The sequence below is a fragment of the Microtus oregoni genome, unplaced genomic scaffold (genome assembly GCF_018167655.1).
Source record: "Microtus oregoni isolate MIOR12 unplaced genomic scaffold, Mior012 000050F_ref0000143, whole genome shotgun sequence".
Classification (NCBI taxonomy): Eukaryota; Metazoa; Chordata; class Mammalia; order Rodentia; family Cricetidae; genus Microtus; species Microtus oregoni.
This window is the reverse complement of record NW_024543256.1, coordinates 12,552,282-12,579,618: the sequence shown is the minus strand read 5'-3', so window position 1 is coordinate 12,579,618 and position 27,337 is coordinate 12,552,282. Positions and strand designations below refer to the sequence as shown.

The following is a 27,337-nucleotide window of genomic DNA, read 5'->3' as shown; positions in this document are numbered from 1 at the left end:
TTAAAAACATCACCATGCTCAGTGAAGAGCAAGGGTGGAACTGCAGCGGTGGGCAGGCTTCCGGGTAACAGCTCGTGGTGGGCTCCAGGTAATCAAAGAAAAGCATAGGGCTGTCTTGACTACAGAAATTGTCACTAAGACTAACTGCAAGATCTGTAGTGCCATTGGGGGAAATTGCAAGAATTACATAAACTTCAATCTGTTACAACTGAACCTTCCAGTCTAAAGTCTTCTGATATCAGTACCTTTGATAGGTGCCTTCAAACAATGTGGGTTTTTGTCCGGAAGATGAGATAGGGCATGAAGCTGCAGTCCCTCCCCTTGCCTTTTCAAACTCTATACTGGAAAAAAGGGATTCCAAAGTTTCTACGAGTTCACAGGAGCAAGAATTCACTGACGTCAGACAGACTTATGATGCTGGAGCTTCAAACCCAGCTAATGTCAACAGTGAAACCTCGGAGGGAACCAACACCCTTTGAAGATGTGATTACTATCAAGCCAGAACCAGATGATCTCATTGATGAAGACCTCAGTTCTGTGCAAGAAAATTACTTATCTCAGCAGAAACCTACAGTGACACATATATACGGTTCTTCTCATCCTTCTATTGAGAATTGTCAACCATCTGCAAGTAGAAATGCAGATACTGGTGCTCATTTAAATGGGCTGTAACTTCAGCAGTTGCAAAACAGGACTCACAGACAAGCAACTGGATTGCAGAATAGCCAGTATAAAAACTGGTCATTTGAGTGAACCAGATGCAAAAAGAACATCTGTGTTAACCAGATACAAACTAGGTATTTGTGTTAACCAGGTACAAACTGGATATTTTTGTGGCTCAGATACAAACTGGACATTTGTGTGAGCCAAATACAAATTGGACATTTGTGTGAGCCAGATACAAGATGGACATTTGTGTGAACCAGAAACAAATTGGACATTTGTGCGATCCAGATATGAATGGCTATTTGTGTGAACCAGATACAAGCTGGACATTTGTGTGGACCAGATACAAACTGCACATTTGTGTGAACCAGATACAAGCTGGACATTTGTGTGGACCAGATACAAACTGCACATTTGTGTGAACCAGATACAAGCTGGACATTGTGTGAACAAGAAGTGTTTAGAAGCATAGAAAAAACTTTTAGGCTCCTCTTCAAAAGTAATTTAGATAAATTAGCACTGAGAACAAAAACTTTCAGGAGAGAAAGATGCCTGTTGTAAGTTTCGTTGTTAAAGTAGAACAACAAGAAATCAGCCACGATGGAGTAGAGCAGGAAGATGCCAGTTATGTCTCCTAAACAGGAAGCATGCCCAGTAACTTGTTTGAACCAGCAATGCCTAAGAGGAGCTCCACAGAAACAAACATTGCCAGTTGCCCCCAGAACTTCTCAAGAAGGAACACAACACAGGTTATTGTAATCTTAACTGGTAGAACAGAGATGAGTCAATATTACTACGACATGGAACCCATGGTCCATGCAGACCAAAGATTGTTATTCTAAAGTTAAATCTGTCTGAGAGAATGGTAGTAATATCAAAGAGGAATATGAGATGAAGCTTGTAGATATCCTTTGGGTACTTTCAGTGAATGAGCATGGGATCAAACTAGTCCCTCTGAATGTGGTTGACAGCTGGGGCAGACTGAGTGGCCAATGACAATGGCACTGGGATTTGTCTCTATTGCATGTACTGGCTTTGTGGGACCCTATTCTCTTTGGATGTATACCTTGCTCAACCTGGATGTAGTGGGGAGGGCCTTGGACTTTCCACAGAGCAGGGTGCCTTGCCCTCTCTTAAGATTGGAGAGGAGTGGGGGGAGAGTGAGTGGAAGGAGTAGGAGGGGAGTGTGAGGAGGGGAGAAAGTGGGAACTTGGATTGGTATTTTTTAAAGCAATAAAATAAAATAATAACAATAATAGAAAAAGAAAATTAAAAAAGAAACCCTGATTCTATCTGACAGAATATTATGAAAATTGAAAGTTTACATTTTTGATGAAAGATATTCTGCAGAACTTGTTTTCTTTAAAAATTTTGAATATATTGATTTAATAATATGCATTTTTAATCCCTAACTGGTGTCTAATTTCTTAACTGTGTATATGTGGTTTATTGAGTGCATATTTTAAGTGTATAAGTGTTAAAGTATAACTTTATTAAGTGATCTTAAAATTATTTGTTTTTTAACTGGAAAAGACAATTTTAAAAAGTCAAATTCTATTAAAACATTTGTGATTTGCTTGGAGAAAAATAGACATACTGTTATATGGAGACTTACCAACAAGATACAGTGATTCTTTGTATTTGCAGTGAAGGAATAATAATAGCAGGGTGCAGGCATCTGTGTACATCTAACTGTTCCCATCCAAAATGATATGATTTTTAAAATGAGTAATAAAAAATTAGAAGTCACAAGCTATTCTTCCAACATTTCAATGGGGACAGAAAATATATCTTTGGAACAGTAAAGAAAAGTTTCTCTAATATGTACCAAGTTGACAGCACTGATCTAATTTAATCAATCAAGAATCACTGTTCAAAGGATTCATGCTTAATGGATGAAATGTTAAATGGATTCTTTCCATTAAAAATGTGTTACATTTTGTTCTCTGACATTGAAGAGACATAGATTGCTACAAATACACTCTCTCTGTTCATAATATATTTTGCAGCCAAACAAATCCATTGGAACATAAGAGAAACATGTTATTTGGACAGTGTATCATAAAGCTCAACAAGCCAAATGTCACAAAATAATTGGCAATACAGAAAACAATTTCAGACTTAGGATAGAAAGTCTTGTTTTATAATTGAAGCAAGGATATTCCATATACAGAATGGCACAGGTTGGGGTGAGGTGGAGTGGGATGTAGGGATGTAGTATAGGGGGAGATGTGAGGTGCTTCATGATTTCTACTGTCCCAAATTGCGATTACGCTTGATTCCTGAGTTCTGGCATACAGTCTAAGATACATGCTTGTCTTCAGTAGGGAAAAGTGATACTTTAAACACTTTTAGGAACAGAATAATTGTTGGCTTTTTGTGACTTGGATTTAGCCTAATGTTGTATTCCTTATGTTGGGTTTACAACAGAAAGGAGAATTCAAATATAATTCCAAAATATCAGAAGGAAAATAAACAGTCTATCCAGCCAGACTGAAGAATCTTTTGTCTCAAAGCACCAAGAAGATTTATCCACCATCTCAATCAATTCTGAATGTTCCACATTTCCTTGGCCTCTAGCCCTCCTTACTCCCAGGACTGCAGTTAGGACATGAAAAATTAATCTGAAAAGTGACCTATACCCAAATCTCAAGACTTGCCAAAATTCACTTGACCTAAAATCTGTTGATTAAAAAAAAGTATTTTAACCACAGTAGTGTATTCTGAGAAACAAAAAGGAGAAGGTATTCTAAAGTAAAAGGCAATCGAAGCCAGAAATATGACCCTGAATGTGATTTAAGTTTTTCATCTGTTTTGGAACAGATGCTTCTACACAAAAATGAAGGAGTTCAAAAGAAGTCTTTTAATTGAACATTCTAACTCAAAATAGTAAATAGTATCATCGGTGACAAACATTTCAGGACTAGTTTCTCACTAAATTATCAAATGAAATATCTATAAACTACACTGTACTCAAAATTCAAAAGGAAGGCACTTTCCATGAACTCCAAAGACACACTTTCTCTAGTCTAGAACTAAGTGATAAATCAGTTCAATACTCAGTTGATGTTGCTTCTTTTCTTTCATTTGACAGTTGCTTTGTTCACAAACTTCTGTTCTATTTCCCTCGATTACTGTACATTTAGACCTCTCTCTGTATTGTAGGCAGAAACATTATTTTCTCTTTCTCTTTTATCCTCATAGATAACAACACAGAAGTTGATGCACAATAGATGCTCAATAAATGAATGTTTGTTGACTGAGATTTCTGTCCTGCCTGTCCTGCAGCCATTCAGTCCCAAAGAAACATACAGAGGTTTAGATTAATTATAAACTGGTTGGCCTATTAGCTCAGGGTTTTTATTAACTTCTTTCTTATGTCTTAAATTAGCCCACAATTCTTGTCTGTGTTAGCCATGTGGCCTGGTACCTTTATTAGTGAGGCATTCTCATCTTGCTTCCTCTCTCTCTGGGTGATGACTGAAGAATGAGCCTTTCCTCTTCTCAGAATTCTGCTATTTCCATTGCGCTGTCTCTATTTCCTGCCTGGTCACATAGCCTATACTTCCTCCCTGGCTATTGGCCAATAAGTGTTTTATTAAAATACAAGTGACAAATCTTTACAAAGTACAAGATCATTCTCCTACGACAGATGTCAATAAAATAAAATATTATTTGTGCCAAAAAAATACAAGTTTAAGCCAGGTGTTGGTGGTGCACATCTGGGAGGCAGAGGCAGGCCTCCCAGATGTGCACCAATGGTCTATAGAGCAAGTTCCAGGACAGCTAAGACTACACTAAGAAGAAATTTTGTCTCAAGAAAATAAATAAAACAAACAAATAAAAAAAACAACAAAAACCAAACCAAAACAAAAAAACAAAAGATACAAGTTTAACTGATTCTGATCACACCCTCCTATCTCTGCAACCCACCATAGAGTAATATTTTGATTGTGAGCTTACTGTTTGTTTTACATTAGTACTGGTATCAATAGCAGGTCTTCACTTTGAAAGTTGTAATTTAATCACATGGATATTAATGAGAGAATATTAACACATATTATTATTATCATCATTATTACTATTATTATTATGGTGTGAGAGAGAGGAAGAAGAAGGAGACGGAGAGTGGGAATATGTGGAATTCAGAAGACAACTTTTGGTAGTCAGTTCTCTCCTTCCATCATGAGTCAAAGGACCACACTCAGTTTGTTAGACTTGTAAGACACGTGCTTTTACCTGCTGAACCATCTTACTGGCCTCCTAATGTCTTGATAGAAGGTAAAAACAGTAGGCTTTGCTGGGATATACCCAAGCGAGGCCTTATCATACAACAAAAGTATATGCTCTACTATGTTCATAGCAGCATTGTTTGTAATAGCCAGAACTTGGAAACAACCTAGATGCCCTTTAATGGATGAATGGATGAAGAAAGTATGGAATATATACATATTAGAGTACTACTCAGCAGTAAAAACAAGGACTTTGTGAATTTTGCATACAAATGGATGGAAATAGAAAACACCATCCTGAGTGAGGTCAGCCAGACCCAAAAAGAGGAACATGGGATGTACTCACTCATATTTGATTTCTAGCCATAAACAAAACATTGAGCTTATAATTAGTGATCCTAGAGAAGCTTAATAAGGAGAACCCAAAGAAAAACATATAGGCATCCTCCTGAATATTAGCCTTCATCAGGTGATGAAAGGAGACAAAGAGAGAGACCCACATTGGAGCACCAGACAAAAATCTCAAGGTCCAAATCAGGAGCAGAAGGAGAAAGAGCACGAGCAAGGAACTCAGAACCACGAGGGGTGCACCCACACACTGAGAAAATGGGGATGTTCTATTGGGAACTCACCAAGACCAGCTGGCCTGGGTCTTAAAAAGCCTGGGATAAAACCGGATTCGCTGAACATAGCGGACAATGAGGACTACTGAGAACTCAAGATCAATGGCAATGGGTTTTTGATCCTACTGCACGTACTGGCTTTGGGGGTGCCTAGGCAGTTTGGATACTCACCTAACTAGACCTGGATGGAGGTGGGTGGTCCTTCGACTTCCCACAGGGCAGGGAACCCTGATTGCTCTTTGGGATGACGAGGGAGGGGGACTTGATTAGGGGAGGGGGAGGGAAATGGGAGGCAGTGGCGGGGAAGAGACAGAAATCTTTAATAAATAAATAAATTAAAAAAACAGTAGGCTTTATGAATTCAGAGAAGGTATGCATTAGTGGAGTTCACCAGGTTAAAAGAGGTGTCTTGGAAGAAAAACTACCAGAAATTAACTTGAAAAATATTTAACTTATAATAGTACCTTTGCAAATACTAAGAGTGCTAAAAAATTTGAAGCCATCAAGCATTGTCTGAGCAATGTTAGCAATCAACCAAAAGCACCTATTATGCAAAGAGAGAGAAAGAGAGAGAGAGAGAGAGAGAGAGAGAGAGAGAGAGAGAGCAAATGAGGAAGAGGGAAATTGATTAGCTAGTAAGCCTGACATAATTCAAACTGTAGAATGGACTCAAGCAAAGCATAGAATTTAGGTTAAACATGTTGGGAGGGAACAGTGAAGTTAAAACAGAAGACCAAAAATAACAGAGCAAGATCCATGTAAGACTGAGGGTGTCTTGAGTGTCTACCTTATAAATTAAGAGTCGTTTTTCTATACACAGTGAAGACCCATTGGCATCTGTTTGACTTTTGCTACAATCTTCTTGCTCGGTAGGTATTTTTATTAACATGGGCATATCCATGTACTTGAATTTGACAGACACAGTCCTGAACAAAGATATGGGCAATGAAAAGATCATTTTTTTTAATCTAAAGCTACTTATTAAGTGGTTGAATATTTTCTCTTTCTAGATCTAAGCTCTTAGTCCCTACCTTAAAATAGCTGAAGCAAATGGCTGTTTTGATAGACACAGCAAATGTGGCAGTAAAGACAGATACTCAGTCAAGGTCAAGGGGAAATGGAATGCTGGGTTGTCATCGCATGGGATTACATTTTCTCATATTTTATGATGTTCTTAAACTCTAAAATAGCAATTAACTATTAAATTTGTCTAAAACATGCAGTGTGCTAAGTACTATATAAAGTCTGCACACTATCTCGAGTCTTTGCAGGAGATGAAGCAAAATTGAAAAGTAATACAGTTAAGAGAAAAAGTTTGGGAGGAGATGAAGGGCAGTAAGGCAGAGTTACTGTGATTTCTAATACTCCAGGAAGGTTAAAAAAAAAGTCACATACTCAAATTCCATAACTAGAAGTAACAGAGAAATTGAAATTTCATTAAGGGGTAGTAGAATACAAAATGCATACTATAAAATGAGCACCTTAGGGGACATAAAGATACAGACGTCATAGAATCACAGAGCAATGGAAAGTCTTAAATATCATGTGTCCTTTCCCCTGATCTTCATGCAAAACTTCACCTCAGCCATCTCAGACAAGAATCTCTCCTGTTTGAAACTGAAATGTAAAACAGCCCAGAGGTAATTTCACAACCTCTGAAGTAATGGATTCTGATGTTTGACAGCCGTCACTGCCAGTAAATTCTTCTTAAACTTTCTTTTGCTATATTGTCATTTCCTGTGTCTCCACCCTCTCTGCAGATGGGGAGCATCTGGTCCTAATGATTGTCCTTCAGGTCCTTGAAGATCATTACTAAGTTACCTCTTAGCCAGCACTTCTATGGAATGAACAGTTTCAATTCCCCTCGGTTCTCTTCTTCAACTTATTTTCCTGTTGTTTATCATCTCTGTTCTGGGATCATTTCATAATAAGAAAAACATTCTTGCTGTCTTTTGTGCCAAACTGTCATACAATTAAAGCCCCAATTAACAAAAAAAGAGTATATATCTGCCTGAGCTCCTCAGGCCAAGGATATATTCTAAAAACTAGCCTCTTTTTCTGGATGATAAATACCAGTGGAAATTCTTACTTAGACTAAAAAACAGCATTTTTCTAAGGAACTGAGCTGTGTAGAAGAATTATTTCTGGTTTTCATGGGTACATTGTGTAGTTACTTAAAGAGAAGTTACTCAGAGCCCCTTGGACATAGGAATTTTAGCTGACTTACATAGCCTCAGGCAAAGGTCATGCTCCTGAATTCTGAACTCACCTTTTCTACTTTTTTTTCTGTAATCGAGATATAATAAATGATAGAGGGAAATATCCCAGGCCTTCAAGTCATAAAGTAACACTTTCCAAATCCTCAGAAACAAAGACTGTTGCAGGCTTGATAAATCATAACCAACTGTAGAAATATTGGCCCCGTTAAATACTGTAAGTCAGTAGTAATCTGAAATCTTGAGTCCACAATTTAGATGGAAAATTTATTTGTTGCCTTGAAGACAATACAATTCATTTGCATAATTATATATTATGCCTTTTGGAAATTATTGATACAACATCTCTTCACTTATAACCTGGGCTACTACTAGAATTCAGACCTAAGCACCATACTACTTTTAATCCAGGAGAGCATTTCCAACTTCATTCTATGATATGGGCACTGGCAGTTTCATCTCTTCTTTATGTGGAGTAAGAAGTATGCAAGTGTGCAATGTTTATGGAAGATGTTGGCCCAATTTGACGCTTATTTTTAATAAACTGCCTTGGTCATGGTATTTGATCACAACAAAAGTAGATAATACACGGGGGCATGAGAAGGGTTGGGGAGGGAACACCGGAAGGAATGGAGGGAGAAACAGAAAGTGGGGAAGTGATGTAGGATCCTCCTCTATGTGCTGTGAATACCATTGGTTAATAAAGAAGCTGTCTTAGGCCTGCACAAGGCAGAACTTAGGTAGGCAAGGAAAACTAAACTGAATGCTGAAAGAAAGGAGGCAAAAAGGAAGAAAGGAAGCTATGGAGCCGACACCAGAGTCAGACATGTTGAAAACTTGCCGGTAGGCCACGAACCTCGTGGTAAAATATTAAATAATGGAGATGGGTTAATTCTACATGTAAGAGCTAGCTAGCATTACACTTAAGCAATTGGCCAAACTGTGATTTAATTACTATAGTATCTGTGTGGTTATTTCAGGAGTCTGGGCAGCTGGGAAATGTACAACTGGCCTCCTTACTACAACAGGGAAGTGATATAATTGTATTTTATTTAGAAATGTAAAAACAAAAGTTCCCCAAAACACAAAAGAATCCTAGTCTAGCTTAAAAGATACTGCTCTTTGGACAGTAGAGGGAGGGGTAGGGGGTGGGGGAAAGGGAAGGGAAATGGGAGGAGGGGAGGAGGTGGAAATTTTTAATAAAATTTTTAATAAAAAAACCTGACACATATCTCAAATCAGGAGCAGAAGGAGAGAGAGCACAAGCAAGGAACTCAGTACCACTAGGGGTGCACCCACACACTGAGAAAATGGGGATGTTCTATCGGGAACTCACCAAGGCCAGCTGGCCTGGGTCTGAAAAAGCCTGGGATAAAACCGGATTCGCTGAACATAGCGGACAATGAGGACTACTGAGAACTCAAGATCAATGGCAATGGGTTTTTGATCCTACTGAACGTACTGGCTGTGTGGGAGCCTAGGCAGTTTGGATGCTCAACTTACTAGACCTGGATGGAGGTGGGTGGTCCTTCGACTTCCCACAGGGCAGGGAACCCTGATTGCTCTTTGGGATGACAAGGGAGGGAGACTTGATTGGGGGAGGGGGAGGGAAATGGGAGGCGGTGGCGGGGAAGAGACAGAAATCTTAAATAAATAAATAAATAAATAAATAAATAAATAAATAAATGAAGATGCTCCCAGCATGATACTACTATGGAGATGTTGCAAATTTGCCTCTGCTACTTTTTGCTTCCTACTTGCTCCTTATTGTGATTTTAGAAATGAGCACAAGAATATTTGTGGATTTTTATGAAGAGTTACACATGTGTGGGTGCATGCAATGACCAGAGGTCATCCTTAGGTGTCTTCCTTGACTTTTGAGAGAGTTTCTCATTGGCCTGAGGCCTGTTAATTTGGCTTAGTTTAGCTGGCCAGGTGAGCCCCAGTTATCAGCCTATCTCTGCTTCTCTTATGCTGAGATTATGAATGCGTGCCCAAATCCCAAATTTTTAATATAGATTCTTAGTCAAATATGGGCCCTAGTGTGGCAAGTACTTATATTTTGAAACCATCTCCCTAGGCCCTACGCCTATTTTTTTTTTGAAAGGTGGATTCCTGAGAACACTTCAGATACCTTTTCTTTCCCTCGGAGAACTGTGACAAACTGTACCGTAAGGGCTTCGTGCTTCTTGCTGCATGTTTTCAGTCACGATTCTTGTGAGAAAGTCCAGAGAAGCCACATAAAAAGAAATGCACCGGGATGGCCTGAATGATTTTCTGGCATTGACAGACAAGTGGTCTGGCCCTTGAACTCCTTTCATTTCCACCCTCAGGTTGAGTTCCTGTACTTCGTAACTTTGACTTCTATGTCTCTGTAGCTTATGAATGCACTTAAATAAAATATGCATTGGGGTGTTTGCTACTTTATTAGTTGACCCCAACATGTTTTAAAGTTATTATAGATTATGATTTATTATTGAAAGGAATATGAGTTATTCTGGTTGACCTGAATTTTTTTATTAACAGAGAATCATCAGAGTTACCATAGCAGGGTCATAAAAGGAATTACAAATAAAGTAAACAGTTAAACCTTGCAATTGTGGTAGAGTTCATCCAATCTTTAACTGGCAATTTTAACAACTCATTGTGACCTCTTATTGAAATAAGGTCATTTCTAAAAGTTCCTCACACACTGTCTTCTTTTGCTCGATTGAGGGTGGGTGGAGGAATCAGTTAATCCAAGAATTCAAGGCAAGAGACTCATAGCCTGAGCGAACGATATAGGCTTACAACAGCAAGATCTTAGAGGTACCCTTGTGGAAATCACTTGCTGACAACTTTATACATTTTACAATCTAGAATCATAAAGCATAGCAATCAAAGAACTAAAATCAGTGTAGTACTCTTTGGTGCATATTAAATCTAACTCTCATGTATAAACTACTCAGGAAATGCTACTTTAACAGTCTAAAGGCCTCTACACTGAGCTTTAAATAGGCTGATGTTTTCCCTAATCCACTGCTGCCACCAGGTTGACTGGGAAGCTGGAGATGGCACTGGAAGTTCAGGGTCAATGGCAGTGGGAACTTTACCCTGTTACTACTTCGCTGACACCTTCAGTACCTTAATAAGAATTCTGCACACTCGAGCAATTACACAAGCTTGGTGGCCAGCTCATCGTTGTCTTTTGCCAAAGGAAGAATCAGAGTTTGGTTTTGTTGCCTTGGAAAATGGAAAACACGACTGTAGCTCTGGGCCAAGTAAGTTGAACCTAACAGCCTCTCCCTTATTGAAGAATTCTTCAGTGTCATGGAGATGCAGTCCTAGGAGAGTTCAAATTCACCATCTCCTTCTGTTGCTGCTTCTGCAGGGGACGTCCCTCTGCAGATTCCCTGCAACACCCCAGACCTAATGAAGCAGAGGATAGTTAGCAAGCCACATCTCCCAATCTGATGATCTATTTGCATTTCAGGAATTCACTTTTCCGATTTTCATTTCCTTATTTTTAACTTTTCTTTGCTTTTAAAAAAAATTCCTTTTTAAATTTTATTTTACATTTTATTTGTTTAATGTCTGCTTTCTTAACAGTGTCAGACAACCTGAACAAAGTAGCACATGCTTGTAGCATATTAAAACACAGACATTCCCAGGAGGCCAGGCTTATGCACTGAAACTTTTCTATTGTTTATCACTTCTGCCAGTAAAGAACAATTATAAGCAGTAGAAACAGCACTTCGTAGCTTACATTTTTATTAATAAAAAGGTCACTATTCATTTTCAAACTTTCATCATAAGCTCTACTCTTCTAGGAGCTATTTTTTTGCTTTAACGTGAATGAAAGTAACAAGTGCCGACCACACTAAAGGGATTTTGCCTGCATTAGCATGATTATTCCTAAACCACAATATGAAGTAGGATTAGAAACTCCATTTTAGCAATGTGGCAGGAATTTCAGAGAACCGAAATTAAGAATTATATATACCTTTCCTTACACTGAAACTATTTGGTTTGGTTTGTTTCTAGGGATACTGAGTCTCTGTACTGCCTTATCATGTCTAACTTGTGATCAAGGAATATCGACAAGTCATCTGGCAGTTATGGAGCATACTGGTCAAGTCCTCTAAGGAGCAGATGCCATGGCAGAACACGACATATAAGAAACTTACTGAGGACTTGAAGAAAAGAGAGGAAAAAAAAACAAGAATAGAGGCAAGTGAAGTTGGGAAAGACAACTGATTGTGATACAGTTGCAATTCATGTAAGGGCAAGGAAAGGTCAGTTAATCAGTCTTTTTTTCAAGACAGCGTTTCTTTACGTTACCCTGGAACTCTGTAGACCATGCTGGCCTTGAATTTACAGAGATCTGCACGCCTCTGTCTCCTAAATGCCGGGATTAAAGGTGTGTCCCACCACTCCTCAGCTAATCTGTCTTAACATGCTGCAGAATTCTAAGAATATTAGAGTAAAGTCAATGGGGAGTTCTGTAATGAAGATAGACATCAAAGTTGCCCCGTATTTTTCACGGATGAGATGCTCATTTGCCAGGGTCATACTCAGCTATTGTCTGAGAACAACCTGTAAGAAATGTGGGCCTCTGTGTAAGAAAGATTGAGAGCACAGAAGCAAAAACTCTCAATTATGTTCCTCATGACAGAACAAGAAGACAGTGTTCCATTGTTGCTATGGGGATGCAGGCTGAGCTTGAATCAAGGCTGGGTGGAGTCCTCTAGCCGAATTACAAAGGTTCTTTAGTCACATTGTATTAACGGCTGTATTCTTTTTTTTTATTGCTTATGAGTTTCTTGTTGTTTTTGGTTTTTGTTTATGTTATTGTTTGGGTTTTGAGACAATGTTTCTCTGTATAGCCCTGGCTGTCCTGAAACTCACTCTGTAGACCAGGCTGGTCAGACTCACAGAGATCTGCCTGCCTCTGCCTCCTCAGTGATGAGAATAAAGGTGTACGCCACCACTGCCTAGCTCGCTTGTGATTCTTAACACATGGTTAGGTACAAAATAGTTGTTCAATGACTGACATCAGCAACACAACGTAGCCAGCATCAATCTGCTTTCTTGTAAAGTAATAAAAATGATACGATACTTTCCAAAAAGATTATAATATTCTTAAATGACTCCTAATGTAGATAGCTGTTGTGGAACAGAGAAGGCTGGACAAGTTGATGGATAAAAAGGAAAGGGGATAACATAGTCAAGAGACAAGGAATGAAGCAAAAGCTGTGCTAGAAATGGCAATGCATATCTAATCATAATCTGGGGATGAGGAAACAGATGAAGAACACAGGTTATTCATGCCAGTGACGGTGGGCATAAAAGCTCAGTGGTCTTGACAATTAACTGGAATACACACCAAGAACAATACAGGTAGCATGCATTGAATATTCATTACATGTCAGGCAATGTACAGAGTACTTTATCTCAGTTACTCAACAAAAATCTTGTAATAAAGCCTCTGAAGTAACTGCTAATACAACTCATTTTTAGATGAAATGACTTAATGAAGGTCATAGAACTAGTCCATATTGGAACTCAAATGGGAACCTGGTTCCATCAGGCACATCTACTATCCATATGCTTTTTCTCCTTACCTGTAAAGACTATTCAAATAGCTGATATATATTGCCTAGGAACATTGTCTTATTTCAGGTTTCTATTGCTGCAAAGAAATGCCATGACCAGAAAGCAAGTTGGGGAGGAAAGGGTCTGTTAGGCTTTTGCTTCCATATTGCTGTTCATTACTGAAAGAAGTCAGGACAGGAACTGGAACAAAAAGAAACTAAAGGCTGAGCCAGAGCTGTAAACTCCCTGCCTGACCACGGAGAACGTTCCAAGATATACTCACAGAGCGAGCACCTGGGTAAGAGCTGGAATATTTATTAATGAAATGCTGGAATACACCAATAACTTCAGTATCTGAGGGCTGAGGCAGGGAGAGAAGATTTGGAGGCCATCATAGATTACATAAGCAGAACCTGTCTCAAAAAAGACAGAGAAGGAAAACAGAACGTCTGGAATGGAAAAGCACAGTAACAAAAAGGAAACCGTGCCCATTGCAACTCAGTAGCAGATGTGACTTAGGAAGAGAGAATTGTAAACATCATGACCAAAAGCAGCATGGGGAGGAAAGGGAGTATTTCTCTAACAGTTCCATGGAACAGTTCATCATCGAGGCAGTGAGGACAGGAAATCAAGCAGGGCAGGAACATGGAGGCAGGAGCTAGTGCGCAGGCCATGGATGGATGCTGTTTACTGCCTTGCTTGCATGGCTCTCTCAGCCTGCTTTCTTATAGAATCTAGGACCACCAGTCCAGGGATGGCACCACCTATAATGGGATGTACCCTCCCCAGTAATTACTAATTAAGAAAATGCCCTACAGCTGGATCTTATGAAAGCAATTTCTCAGTTGAGGTTCCTTCCTTTCAGATAACTCTAATTTGTGTGTCAAGTTGACATAAGAATAGTCAGCACATTTTATTTATTTTGTGTTTGTGATTTGGGGGCTGTAGCTAAGAGATAGTCCCTGGTATCAACCACTACAGATTTTACCATCTCACTGGAGGAGGTAAACCCTCAACCTCCCCACCCCCAAAAGGCATACTAGGAGAAGGAAAGCATGACAGCAGGTTCGAGACTAGGCTGCATCTCTCATCCAAACACTTTTCCAGGTGTAGCAACCCTGACAAACACGAGCAAAGGCCGAAGGAAGCATGGCATGATTAAGTATTTAGGACCAAAGTCCAAGCTAAGACATTAGACCTAAGAACTTTTAGGTTCAGTTGTTTAAAAGCTTGTTTAAATACAAATTCTTATGCCGCGAGGCAAAACTGTCACTATGAGTCAAGTGCATCATCATCAGAAAGTGTCACCACTGGGAGGGATTGAATAGCCAGCACATATAATGGCACCCTCTTGAGCAGTGTCAACCAGGATGCCAATGACTGACTGAGCATGAAAGGTGGCAGATGGATAGCAATGACAAGGAGCTTGCCCAGCTGCTGAATCTATAAAACTTGCTCCAGATGTGAGACATTTTTCTCAGCCGGAGTAGGTTAAATCCTGACACTGTCAGCTTGAGGTTTTTATTTATTTATTTACTTTTATGAAAAAGCAAAACTCAAACTTGTCACCCAAGGAAGATATACATTTGACCTGTTCTGTATTGATTTGTGTTATTGTTTGTGCTCCTGCTTCTGTTCCGCTAAGTACATCCAGATCCTCTGTACCATGCTAATATAAGCATGCAAAAGTTCAAGTTTTGGTCAAGGTGTTCAAACTCAGGTATCTCCTCTTCCTCTCCTCTCCTCACACATGTTTATTTTAACAAGAGTGCTCTGTTCTTGCTCTCAGACCCTACTTACTCTAAGCCATGGCCGCTAATGCTTGCGTTAGATACGCTTCACTTTGTCTATAAGAATATTTTCCTCTGGTTTACTTACTTCAGCTCTATGTACAGAATTTATGACTTTCACCTCAGCTCTATGTATAGAATTATCAGTTTTCAACTTTGTATACAGGTTGTCAGCATCATAAATACCTGCAGCTATAAGGGAGAGGGAGAGGTGGTCCTGCCACCCACCCCAACTCAGTAAGGTCTCACAAAAGTTATGCCAGCTTATTGGTAATCTTTGCCAAGACAAGAGATGGGACATCTGGCAATGATGAATATTTCCCTATGAAAAAGAACTATGACAAATTCAGAGGTTGTATTTGGTTGCATACTCAGGCTACTAAGGGCTCAAAGGGTAATTATGGGAGACAGAACCTTGTCAGTCAAGATAATTAATTTGAAGGTGTGAAAGGACTGTGCTTAAAGCAGAGCAAAGGATGGCAGCATGCCTACAGAGGCAGTTGGGATATAGTATAAAGAGAACTGATCTAGTTACCAAGAGACCTGAATTCCAGATTTAATAAACCTTGGAGAATTGTGTGAGCTTAGGTCAGTCCATGTCCCCTCTCTGTGCTTTGGATTTCTGATCTACTAAGAAAATATTGGGTTAAATGACCTTCTGGGGTCAAGTCCATTTCTCTTCTCTTAGTACTAATTGATTGCTTAATAAGCAATCAGTACTGGAGAGAGTAGAAATGATTCTTTACGGATGGCCTGAAGCTTGATTATCAATGGGGCAGCTTTACTGTTGGGAAATAAAAGCGATAAATTGCAAAGCTCAATAAAAGGTATCAGGAGTTGAACATCAGTTTTACTTTGTAGGTCCGGGAGAGGGGCATACAGTCAGTGAGGGATCATTTATTTGAAATAAATATGTCTGGTGGATTATAAGTCTAAAAGCAGAGTTGCTAAATTCCTGGAATATATTAGACAAATCTTTGTCTAATGGTGTTTTGGTGGTGGTATTTGAAGAACACTGTAGGAACCTAATTGTTGCTAAATGACTATCTTACCATAATACCAATGGTCTTGTATTTTCAAATTCTTGTTCCTGTATTTTACTAGGAAAGTATGCAGCAGAAAGACAGAACTAGTTACTTACTTTGATCACTAACCTTTTCTACTGTTCACTCTACACCCCAGTAGGCCAATGAGGGAATGCGATACAGAATAGAGGATGTGGGTATGTGTGAATGTGTTGGGAAAGTGACCGTGACTTGAGGAGCTATTCAGGAGTAAATATGCGGTACCAGATTATGTCCTAGGGATCCCTAGCTAGTCAGTGAGAACTGCGAGGACATGATAATCTTAGAGAAACCTCATAAATTTCAAAAGAGAATGTATAGAAAAGTCAGAACACAAAAGGAAAGGTATAGGTAAAAACAATTATCAGCTACTTATAGGCAAATAAACATATGTAGAATTTCATGATTTATCTTGAGATACATATCTATTCAAGTATATATTCAACAACTATTACAGTCTATCCCAGCAAGTACCTCTAAACAAAACATGATCGGCATAGAAGGTAAGAATGAGATCCATAGATGTGTTCTTTCTGTATTCTCAATCCTGACTGAAGTCACCACCTCCTAGTTACTTTGTCATCCAAGTAGAAATAGAATTTCTAGAATCTTTGCTTTTTCTTATTTCTCCACCTGTATCTCTGCAGTCTTATATTCTCTGACTGTTTTGAGGCAAGGTCTCATGGAGTCTATGCTGATTTCAAATTCACTATGTAGTTGAGGATTACTTGAACTTCTTGCCTCCAGTTCTGGAGTGACAGGATTGCTGGTGTGTATCACCTGCATACTGCCTTTTCCTCTCACTTTCATACTCTTTACTTTTCCACATCTTATAACATTGACATATACGTGTGCCTTTGAATACGTAGATGCCATCTCTAGCTATTTTCATCTAGCTAATAGCTTAACCTTTAGGATTCAACTAAAGAATCATCTCCTCAAAGATCGCCATTGCCTCCTGGTACACCCTCCCAATAGGTGAGGTATAATTTCACAATGTTTTCATAGCATCTTCCACTTAGCTCTATTGTAGACTTTTGTATCAAAATTGTCTGGTTACTTCTCTGATGTCTACAGGATAATGAATGCTGCAGATGTAACTCCTACCTAGGGAAGTATGTGACAGGGAGTAAATGCTCAGTTGATATTTGTTAAATGAATCAACAAAAGAACTCAGTGATTTTCTGATGTGTGATTCCCCTCTTTATGCTGTGAATACGTTTTATTACCATTGGTTAATAAAGAATCTGCTTTGGCCTATGACAGGACAAATTAGAGATAAGAGAGGAAAGCTAAACAGAATGCGGGGAGAAGGAAGGCAGGGTTAGGCAGATGCCATGTAACTGCCAAAGGAGCAAGATGCTTGAACCTTACCGGTGAGTCACAACCTCGTGCTGATACACAGATTAATAGAAATGTGTTAATTTAAGAACTAAGAGCTAGCTGGGCGGTGGTGGCGCACGCCTTTAATCCCAGCACTCGGGAGGCAGAGGCAGGCGGATCTCTGTGAGTTCGAGGCCAGCCTGGTCTACAAGAGCTAGTTCCAGGACAGGCTCCAAAACCACAGAGAAACCCTGTCTCGAAAAACCAAAAAAAAAAAAAAAAAAAAGATCTAAGAGCTAGCTAGGAATATGCCTAGGTCCTTGGACAATGAGTGCTGTAATTAATACAGCTTTGTGTGATTATTTTGGTCTGGGCAGCTGAGAAATTAAGTGCAATCTCTGCTTACAGAATTGTGCCCAAATATTTGGCAACAATATCCACATAAAGCCTAACAAAGCTTAAAAAGGGGGGTGAGGTTCTAGTCCCACAAAATTGGGAGTCAAGTGGAGCTTCGTGGTATCCATACTTTTGCAGATAAGCTCTGTTTGCTAGTGGCAAGCAGAGGTCTGGCTCCTTTAAGAAAAGGCTTTCTGACTCAGCTTTAGAAACCAAAACTGCAAGGTTTATGCTTGTAGCAAGAACAACTCTGACTCTTTTGGGAGACTGCTAAGGGAGTACTTAAATGGAGTTTGTGAGCAGAATATTTTAAATTGCTTAATGGCGACATAGACTTACTGTGTCCCTGGAGCTGGGGCAATGAGCATGGTTCATGGAGGCAGGTTCATGACCATGGTTTGTGAACATACCTCTGCTGTGTTGGACTGGGTGGAGCCAACAGGCCAAAGTTGCAGCATTAATCCTAGTCACACCTGTTTAGCATTTCAAAACACCCCTCTCCTGGTCAGATAAAAATTATAGATATAGAATAAGACAGATTCAGCCGAAAAAGACCCTCTGAATGGGTCACAGTGTTGGATAAATATATATAGACTTAAGACAGAGAGAAGAAAGAGTACAAACAGTCATCAATTAAAGGAGTAAAGACAAAAAATAAATATTGAAAAGTAATAGAGGAAAAAAATAAGCCATACAAAGATGAAATATTGAGAGTCTGGATTTTCTATAATTGGTGTGGGAGGTCCTTCTGTCCATGTGCAGCTTTCATTGGTTAATGAAAAAAGAAACTGCCCTGGCCTGTTGATAGGGCAGAACTTAGGTAGGTGGGGAAGACAGAACTGAAGACTGGGAGGAAGAAAGCAGAGTCAGGGAGATGCCATGAATCCGCTGCCAGAGTAAGACATGCTGCCAAAGCTTAGCCAATAAGCCACTGCCACTTGATGATACACAGATTAATAGAAATGGGTTAAATTAAGATATAAGAGTTAGTCAAAAAGAAGTTAGAGCTAATGGGTCAAGCAGTGATTTAATTAATAGTTTCTGTGTGGTTATTTCAGGACTAAGCTAGCTGGGCAGCAGGGACGAACAAGCAGGCCTTCCTCCTCCATATAATATTGTGTTTTCTTTGAATTTCTTAACTGATAATGAGTTAAATGTGGAGAAAGGTTTGATTCTGTGAGTTGCTAACCTAAACCAACATAAAGGTATATTGACTTCAATATTTGAGTCTAAAAATATGCTACTTTGGAAAAGAGGTTCTGCTTTTGGTTTAACAGAGGATGCAAACCTGTCAATTTATTTCAGGCTAATGTGATTTGTTAGAATAAGACTCCCCAAAAAGTCTCCATGAACCCTAAACTTACTTTGTCCAACAAACAGCAAGAAGCAGTTTGGAGAAAACAATGCCTAAATTCTCAAAGTGATTGTTGATAAATGTTTATTTTCATTTTAAAATGATTGGTTATAAATTAATGGTCACAGTCAATTTCTAAAAAAATAAGGGGGCTATGATATAGAGATGAATACTTTGCATTATATAGATCTTGGTCTATTGATAGAGGGTCTATTTTATTACACTGTATATGTGTATTTCTTCTCTTGTTTAATTTATTGTGTTTTTATAGCTCATTTAAAGATGTAATACAATTAAGAAATACAGATTAATAGATAGCCATCTATAATAATAAAACTTTTAATTGTGTATGGTTTTCTAGAAATACAGAGATATATTTCAGTTAGATAGTCTTCAACACTTTAAAGACCTATGGAATATGGCATTTAAAATATTTTAAGAACGTAGACTTCTCGACAGTGAGACATGTCTGCTTCTGGCAGCATCAATTACTTCAGTCAAATTGATAGGCATTTAAGAAACTCATTATGGAATTTGCCTTCAATATGACAAGGCTAGCTAATGGGGAAGAAATTGCTCTTTCCTGGACTGCTTGACCGTATGTTGTATAAACTGGATATGCAAGACCTACAGAAAAATGACTACTAAATTTCCCAAATGAAGATGAGGCAGCCTTTTAGGGTTTCTGCTTCATGAAAGAGTCTGCAAGACATTCTGAAGGACACAAAGAAAGTGATTGACAAACTGCGAATAAAGGCAAAACAATCTTTCAAATTTACTGCTTCATGAAAAAGTCTGTTGTATAATGTGGACCAGAAGGTCGAAGATGGATGCCCCAACATTACATAAGAACTTTGGGTGGATGTCTGAACAGTGAGCTGTCTCTGTATATTCTAAAGTTTTGGAAGTTGTTTACTTAGGTAATATTACATCCTTCCGGGATCTTTGATGGAGTTGAAGACAGATAATTATAATTTTCCTTAGTTATGATAAAATATAAATTAGATATGAAACTGTAGACTTACAAAGATAAAATAGATGATAAAATATTTTCTTTAATTTTGCCAGATACAAATAGACTAAATATTTTAACTGTAATTCTTGCTTGATAATTCTGTTATATGCAATTTTATTATATTATATTTAAATCCTTCCTTTTTATTTAGACAGAAAAAGGGAGATGATGTGTGATTTCCCTCTGTATGCTGTGAATACATTTTATTACCATTGGTTAATAAAAAAGCTACTTTGGCCTATGGTAAGACAGAATATAGCTAGGTGGAGAAAACTAAACTGAATTCAGGGAGGAAGAAGGTGGAGTCAGGAAGATGCCATGCAGCTATTAAAGGAGAAAGATGCTAGAAACTTACCGGTAGGCCACAGCCTCATGGTGATATACAGATTAATAGAAATGTGTTAATTTAAAATATAAGAGCTAGCTAGGTATATGCCTAAGTTATTGGCCAAACAGTGCTACAATTAGTATAGTTTTTGTGTGATAATTTGGGTCTGAGTGGCCGGGAAACATAAAAGCAGTCTCCGCTTACAATTTTCTTTACAATTTGTTGGATTACTATATTCTAACTAGCAAAAATGTTAACTATAAATTAAAGATTTTTGCGCTACACATATCAAAAAAGAATATATTTTCCCTGGATGGAACGAGTAACAATCATATTAGGTAAAATAAACACAACTCAGAAAAACAAATAGGCGTTTTCTTTCATTTGTATAATTTCAATTCAGAATGGTTTAGTATTTTTTAAATTTTCCCCATTTTTTGTGTGTATACATATACATATAGAAATACATGGTTTGATGTGAGATGCCTCTCTGTACACTGTGAATAAGTTTTATTACCCTTGACTAATAAAGAAGGTGATTTGGCCAATAGCTAGGCAGAATAGAACCAGGCAGAAATCCAAACAAAGATAAAGGGAAAAAGAAGGCAGAGTCTCATAGAGACAAGCAACCACCAGAGAAGCAAGATGTGAGGTAAAAAGCCATGAGCCCCGTGGTAAAATATAAAATAATAGAAATGGGGTCATTTAAGTTCTAAGAGCTAGTTAATAATAAGCCTGAGCTAATAGGCCAAACAGCTTGTAATTAATATTAAGCATCAGAGTGGTTTTTCTGGTATTGGCAGGTGGGAGAGAAACCTCCAGTTTCATTTGTTTGATGTTGGAAATTAGCTTGTATGAATTTTCCACCTTCCTCATTGAGGCACAGTCTCTCACTCAAATGACAGCCTCTCTGATACAGTTAGCTGTGGATGCCTTATGTCTGCCTTTGAAGACTGGGCACACCCACATGGCACTTATTTGTATCTTGGGATCTAAACTCCAGGCCTGACACTTGGGTAGCAGGTACTTTAACCATTAAGTCCTTTCCTCAGGTACCGTGGAATCTTGATTTTTTAAAATAAAAACCATAGAAGTATAAGGGTCACCTGCTTGTGGTAGGAAACTTGCAAGAGAGGGTGTGAATGTGAATATGATGAATGCAGATTGTATGATTATATGAAAATGTCATAATTAAACAAATTATTTTATAATTAGTGTGTAATTATTTAGATGTTAAATCATTTTTACTTTTAAATATGTATTTAAGTATATTTCCCAGTGGTCTTATGTTATATGCTGAATAAATTGCAAAAAAACTCTTAGTCTGTTGTCTATCAATCTTAATCTTTTTTAACCTAAATATAGTTCCTCTGTGACTATTTTTGATGAATTTGCCATCTATTTTCTTTTTATTTAAATCATGTATTATTAAAACTTATTTAAATTATGCATTTCATTTTTTTTATGTTCAGATAGGGTGTCATATTTTATCTTAGGATGGTGTGGAATTTGCTATGTAACACAGTATGGCTTTGAACTTGTTATTTCTTCTGCCTCAGCTCCCCAACAGGCATGCATAACCTAGCCCAGCTATTTTACCACCTGTTTGGGTTTGAATGTGCAATGTCTTCCATAGGCTCACATGTTTAGACATTTGCACCACAGCTGATGGTGTTGTCTGGGAATGTTATGGAACCTTAAGGAGGTGGAGCCTTGCTGGAGAAAGTGTGCCACTAGGAACAGCCCCTGGAGTTTTGTATTCTAGCCTTACTTCCACCTCTCTTTTTCATCCCTTAAGATGGATGAAAGGGAAGCCCTCTGTGCATTGCTCCAGCCACTGGGCCCTCCCAGTCCAGTGTCAAGTCTTCCCCATCATGATGAACTATATCTGAATGAAACTCTAAGCCAAAATAAACTTTTTCTCCTTTAAGTTTTTTTTCCCCAGTGTTTGTTATCATAGCAATGAAAAAGAAACGACGATGCCACCTATATTCAACATTATATTTACAGGATGTCAGATGTCCTCATAAAGAACTCCTAATTAGGACTCCCATAGAGCTCCTTGCCAGCATTGTTACACCTACCAATCAGTTCTAGTCATTAATATATTAGTGGAAAACAAAGGCTTAAGAAAGGAATAAAAACCATAAATAGCCAAACTTCTTTGCCCACCTTTGTGAAAGTTTGAGTTGAAAAGACTTTGCATAATCCAGTGAGCAATCCATGCATTATTTTTTATGAGTTTTTGAAATGGTTTGGTTCGGGGTTTTTAGGGAAGCAGTTTTTTAGTCCACCCTGACCTTTTTGGTCACTTCTATTTTTGTTTAATAAAAGCAAACATTTCAATCTACAAACACAAAAATAGGGTTTGTAACTGCCACTCAATAGATGTGTGTATCATGAGCCCGTTGTAGGATTGTTTGTAGGATAATTGAATATTATGCTGAAACAGCAAAAGGATTCCTGCTGTGTCTGATATAGTGAAGGCAGGAAGGTCCTGGGCAGGTGTTTGCAAGTAACACAGTAATTGGCTCATACTGGCTGTAGGCATTCCAGAGTATCCAGTAAAAATAAAAGATTGCTGAACATCAACTTTTCAAATGAGTTACTAGTCCCGATTCACATCCCTAACACAAAGCTGAAAGAGTCTGGATATGAGTTATAGGAACAGCAACAATTATTAAAGACCCTTGTGTACATTTCATAAAATATGTCATTCCTATAAGAAAGTGGGGGAGGAAGGATTGCAGATTTTCACATAGTATCTTTGTAATATTGAGAAATACATAATGATAAAAGACAGACTCTAACTTTGATATGACTTGGCTCACCGTAATGAGAAACCAATGACCACAAAGAGGCTCATGAAAAATAGTATGTTGCTTTGCAGCTGTCATTTCTATCAATAGGCTTCAGGCCTTGAGTATTTTAAGTGTGTGTGTGTGTGTGTGTGTGTGTGTGTGCGTGCATGTGTTTGGTGTTGTTCTTCCTTCTATCCTACACATCTTCTTTGTTTAAAGAGGGAAGGCAGATAGAAAAGTTTTCAGATACAATGACGTTAGTCATCTAAGAATAGATTGTTAATTTACCACAAGAAGAGTGGTGATTATGACTGGAAAAGGAAACCTGTAAAATAAAATCTTCGTGCAGAAAAAACTGGATCCAGGGATTTATTAATTTTAGGGTCCTCATTTCTCTAGTTCAAAGCACAAAGATGATCTGCTTTGGAACGTATAAGGGTTGAGCCAGGGGAGGTGTGTATACTAAGCAAGCACCCTACCACGGAAGTGCACCTCCGGTCCTGGAGATTTTGAGACAGATTCTCATTAAGTAGTTTAGGCTAGCCAGAAACTAGTTATATAACCCAGATTGGCCTTGAAATCGTGACCCTCTTAAGTCAATCACAGGCTAGGATTGGAGTCATGTGCCACTTTTGGTTTATTTTTAATGTTTTCTTAATTGTCGTATCCTGAATGCTACAAAAATGTTCACATCAGTGTTGTTTCTGATATCACAAAGATTTCCCTGGAATTAATAATGGAAATTCCAGTTCTAGTAGGTTGTGTATCATGAAATGTGCCATTATGAACATAATATAAAATAAAAATGCATGTAATTTGTATTTCAAACTCATAAATAAATAGAGAGATATGAAGGGTGATAAAAATTAGAATTATTTGCTAACTCTTCTCCAGAGAAAAAGCCTGACAAAATCTATACTTGATTCAGTATTAATAGTAAGTTGAATAAAACTCAGAAGTAACTGAGGGGGAAATGAAAAAAAAAAACCCTGCCCAAACAGTACTTATATTTCTACTTAAAATATACTAAAGGGGGCTGGAGAGATGGCTCAGTAGTTAAGAGCATTGCTTGCTCTTCCAAAGGTCCTGAGTTCAATTCCCAGCAACCACATGGTGGCTCACAACCATCTGTAAAGAGGTCTGGCGCCCTCTTCTGGCCTTCAGGCATACAGACAGAATATTGTATACATAATAAATAAATAAATAAATAAATAAATAATAAAAAATATACTAAAAAATTTTAACATTTTATATGCTAATTTGTTTTTTTAATGAAATAATGATTTGATTATTAAGATGGTATTTTTCTCTGTGACTTTTTTCCACAAGAAATTACTCCTGTGTGATTTAGGACAAAGGAGAAAATATATCAGTGAACTTGAGTTGTACCATATATGGTACTCACACCTGTAAAAAATCTCCTTCCCAAGTCTGAAATTCTTTGTTTTGAAAGATATTTGCGCAAAACTGCAATGTTGTAATTCTCACCAATAATTTTGAATACATAGAACATCATTCCTTTCTCTCTACTTTTTTTTCCCGACGTTATATTTGAAGAACTGGTTTATGTCAAATGCTTTCATGTGTATAAGAAGTATGAATCTTTCACACCACTAAACAAGACATCCTTCTCAAGTACAGGAGAACTTTTTGTGTTGCAAAGTCAATACAGAGTTAAGGTATTTATTGTGTGGGGGTATACAGCCCACACAATAAAACCATAAAATTTCAATATGATGATATTCACCCCTCAAACTGATAAACACCATCTAGAGTATATGGTTTTGCCATTCCCCAATTATGTTTTTTTTAAGAAAAATGGTTTACCAAATATAAAGAATCATATCGAAGTTAAAACAAAATGATTTTCAGGACTTCCATAATAATCTTCTATTACCAAACCTAGTATTTAATCTCTGTAACGTACTTTCTCATGTTTAACCATTTTTCCATCTTCAGTGTGTAGCTATTCTTTTTGTTAGGTAAAGGGGAGACAGAAGGAAATTTGAACATTCTTCAAACTGAGTCTTTCTTTCAAAATATCTGAGTCTGAAGATGAATGGGGAAGGGGTTGCCAGATAATTTTATACCAAGAGCAGACCTTTGCTGTTTGGTTTCCTGAGATTCTGAGTCACACGAGGACAGAGGGTATCTGATCAGATAGAAAGAATCATTTCAGAATTTCTTCCTTCCAAAATTTAAATTTCATTTTCAATTTCCTTAGGGAAGTATTCCAGATGGGCTAAGTTGTTCATACAAAACAGAAGCTGACCTGCAAACACTAGTTCAGCTTCAAAGGAAGGAAAAATAGACCTTGGTTGGGGGATATTTTTCATTTTTGAATATCTCTGCACTGGGCTGAGATATATTTGGTGCCCTTTCAATGTGGCAAAGGTTGTAAAAATGAAGACTGAAACAAAACCAGAAAAGTAATTTATGTTCAGGGAGGAAATTTTCTTCTCAATAAAAAAAAAATCTACCAGCAAGGTAGTTAGTTGCCCTTCCCTCTTTCTAGGAGCTCTCCGTTTCCCCTTTCTCACCTCAGTCCTAGAAAAGGAGAGACTATTAATCTAGATTACAGTTTGGAGAGTATAACTTTGACCTTCTACTCTGACCCATTGGCCCAGTTGCTAGATTTAGAGCCCATGAATACCACCCTCCCCCTTAGGCTTGATTTCATTTTAGCATCCTTGATGTCACACATTGAGGACAAAGCCTTGGGAGTGAGTTGCAGCTGTTGCCTGTAATGGGACACTTTAGGGGAATGCCTGGCCTTTAGTGTAGGTCCCTATAAAAGCAACAGTACAGGGTCAAAACTCATCTCAAATATCACCTCCTTTGGGAAGTCTGCCCTGTACCCCACCCAGTGTCTCCTTACCCAGCACGCCAATATTCCATGTTTGTTTTTAAACCTACATTAGAGCATTCATATCACTCCTGTTTGGTTTTGAAATGTTTAATGATATGAGTTCTGTCTATTATCTTTGTTTTCCTCAATGCATAGTACAGAAAATGGAAGAAATAAATACCGAATGTTTGATAGCTTTACATTAATGTCTTTCCAAGCTCAGAGCCAGCTGGAGATATATGTGAAACTCCTATGATCACATACTATGTCATTAACTAATTTCCTAATTACTTATAATTTCAATGAACTGTATTTAATGTTTTACAGCTTCCTAACATGTTGAGCTTTGCATTTTTCAACAAGGGTTCATACAAACCATACCAATTACAATAAGTAATACATATATTTAAGTAAGGAGCTTAGGGAATCCAACAGAGAACTGATGTCACAGTTTAATGAGATAAGGAAGAAAAGAGCTTAAGGAAATTGGTTGCCTACTACATGTCTTTTTCTTTCTAATCTGAACCCTTCCCCTTGTCTCTTTCATCATATTCTTCCTTTCAGTACCACATTCGTAACCTATAAATTATGTCTTTCTCCACCAGCTCTGACTGTCTGCTCAGTGCTGTCCCATTCTTAAGGAAACTTGCTTGGAATCTTCTACCGTTTAGGGCTTCTCACCCCCACCATTTCCTTTTCTTTGTCAATGCGTCTGAGTTGTAGCTAGGATGGGTTGATACCTATAACCATTGATGCATAACTACTTGTTTTGTGATCACTTTCACGTCTATCCTCTTCTTTCTAGTTACTTCTTACTGTTTGACTTCTGCATTTACTACTCAGCTGAAACGTTTCTCTCAATGATAACCCCCTGGTCAATAAATTCAATGGTACTTGATCTCCGAGACTAAAAGCACAAGACTCAGGGATCAACCGATTTTGAGTTAATGCTAGACTGTGCCTTTTAACTAGTTCTTCAGACTTAATTGAGTTTATTAACCTGGACACTCAGTACACTCAGTCTTATTGCATTTCAAATGGGCAAGATCTGGGCAGTAGAATTGGCTCAATGTTTAACAGCAAATACTGTTCTTGTAGAGAACCCAA

The 27,337-nt window shown here is 38.1% G+C and overlaps 1 protein-coding gene and 1 pseudogene across 1 annotated transcript in view; one reads left to right on the top strand and one right to left on the bottom strand.

Moving 5' to 3' along the window:
* The window catches only part of LOC121437061, a 42,089-nt pseudogene extending 40,581 nt beyond the window's left edge, over window positions 1-1,508 (top strand).
* LOC121437110 (X-linked interleukin-1 receptor accessory protein-like 2) overlaps window positions 1-27,337 on the bottom strand; it is a 573,807-nt gene that overhangs the window by 90,177 nt on the left and 456,293 nt on the right. The window lies entirely within an intron of this gene.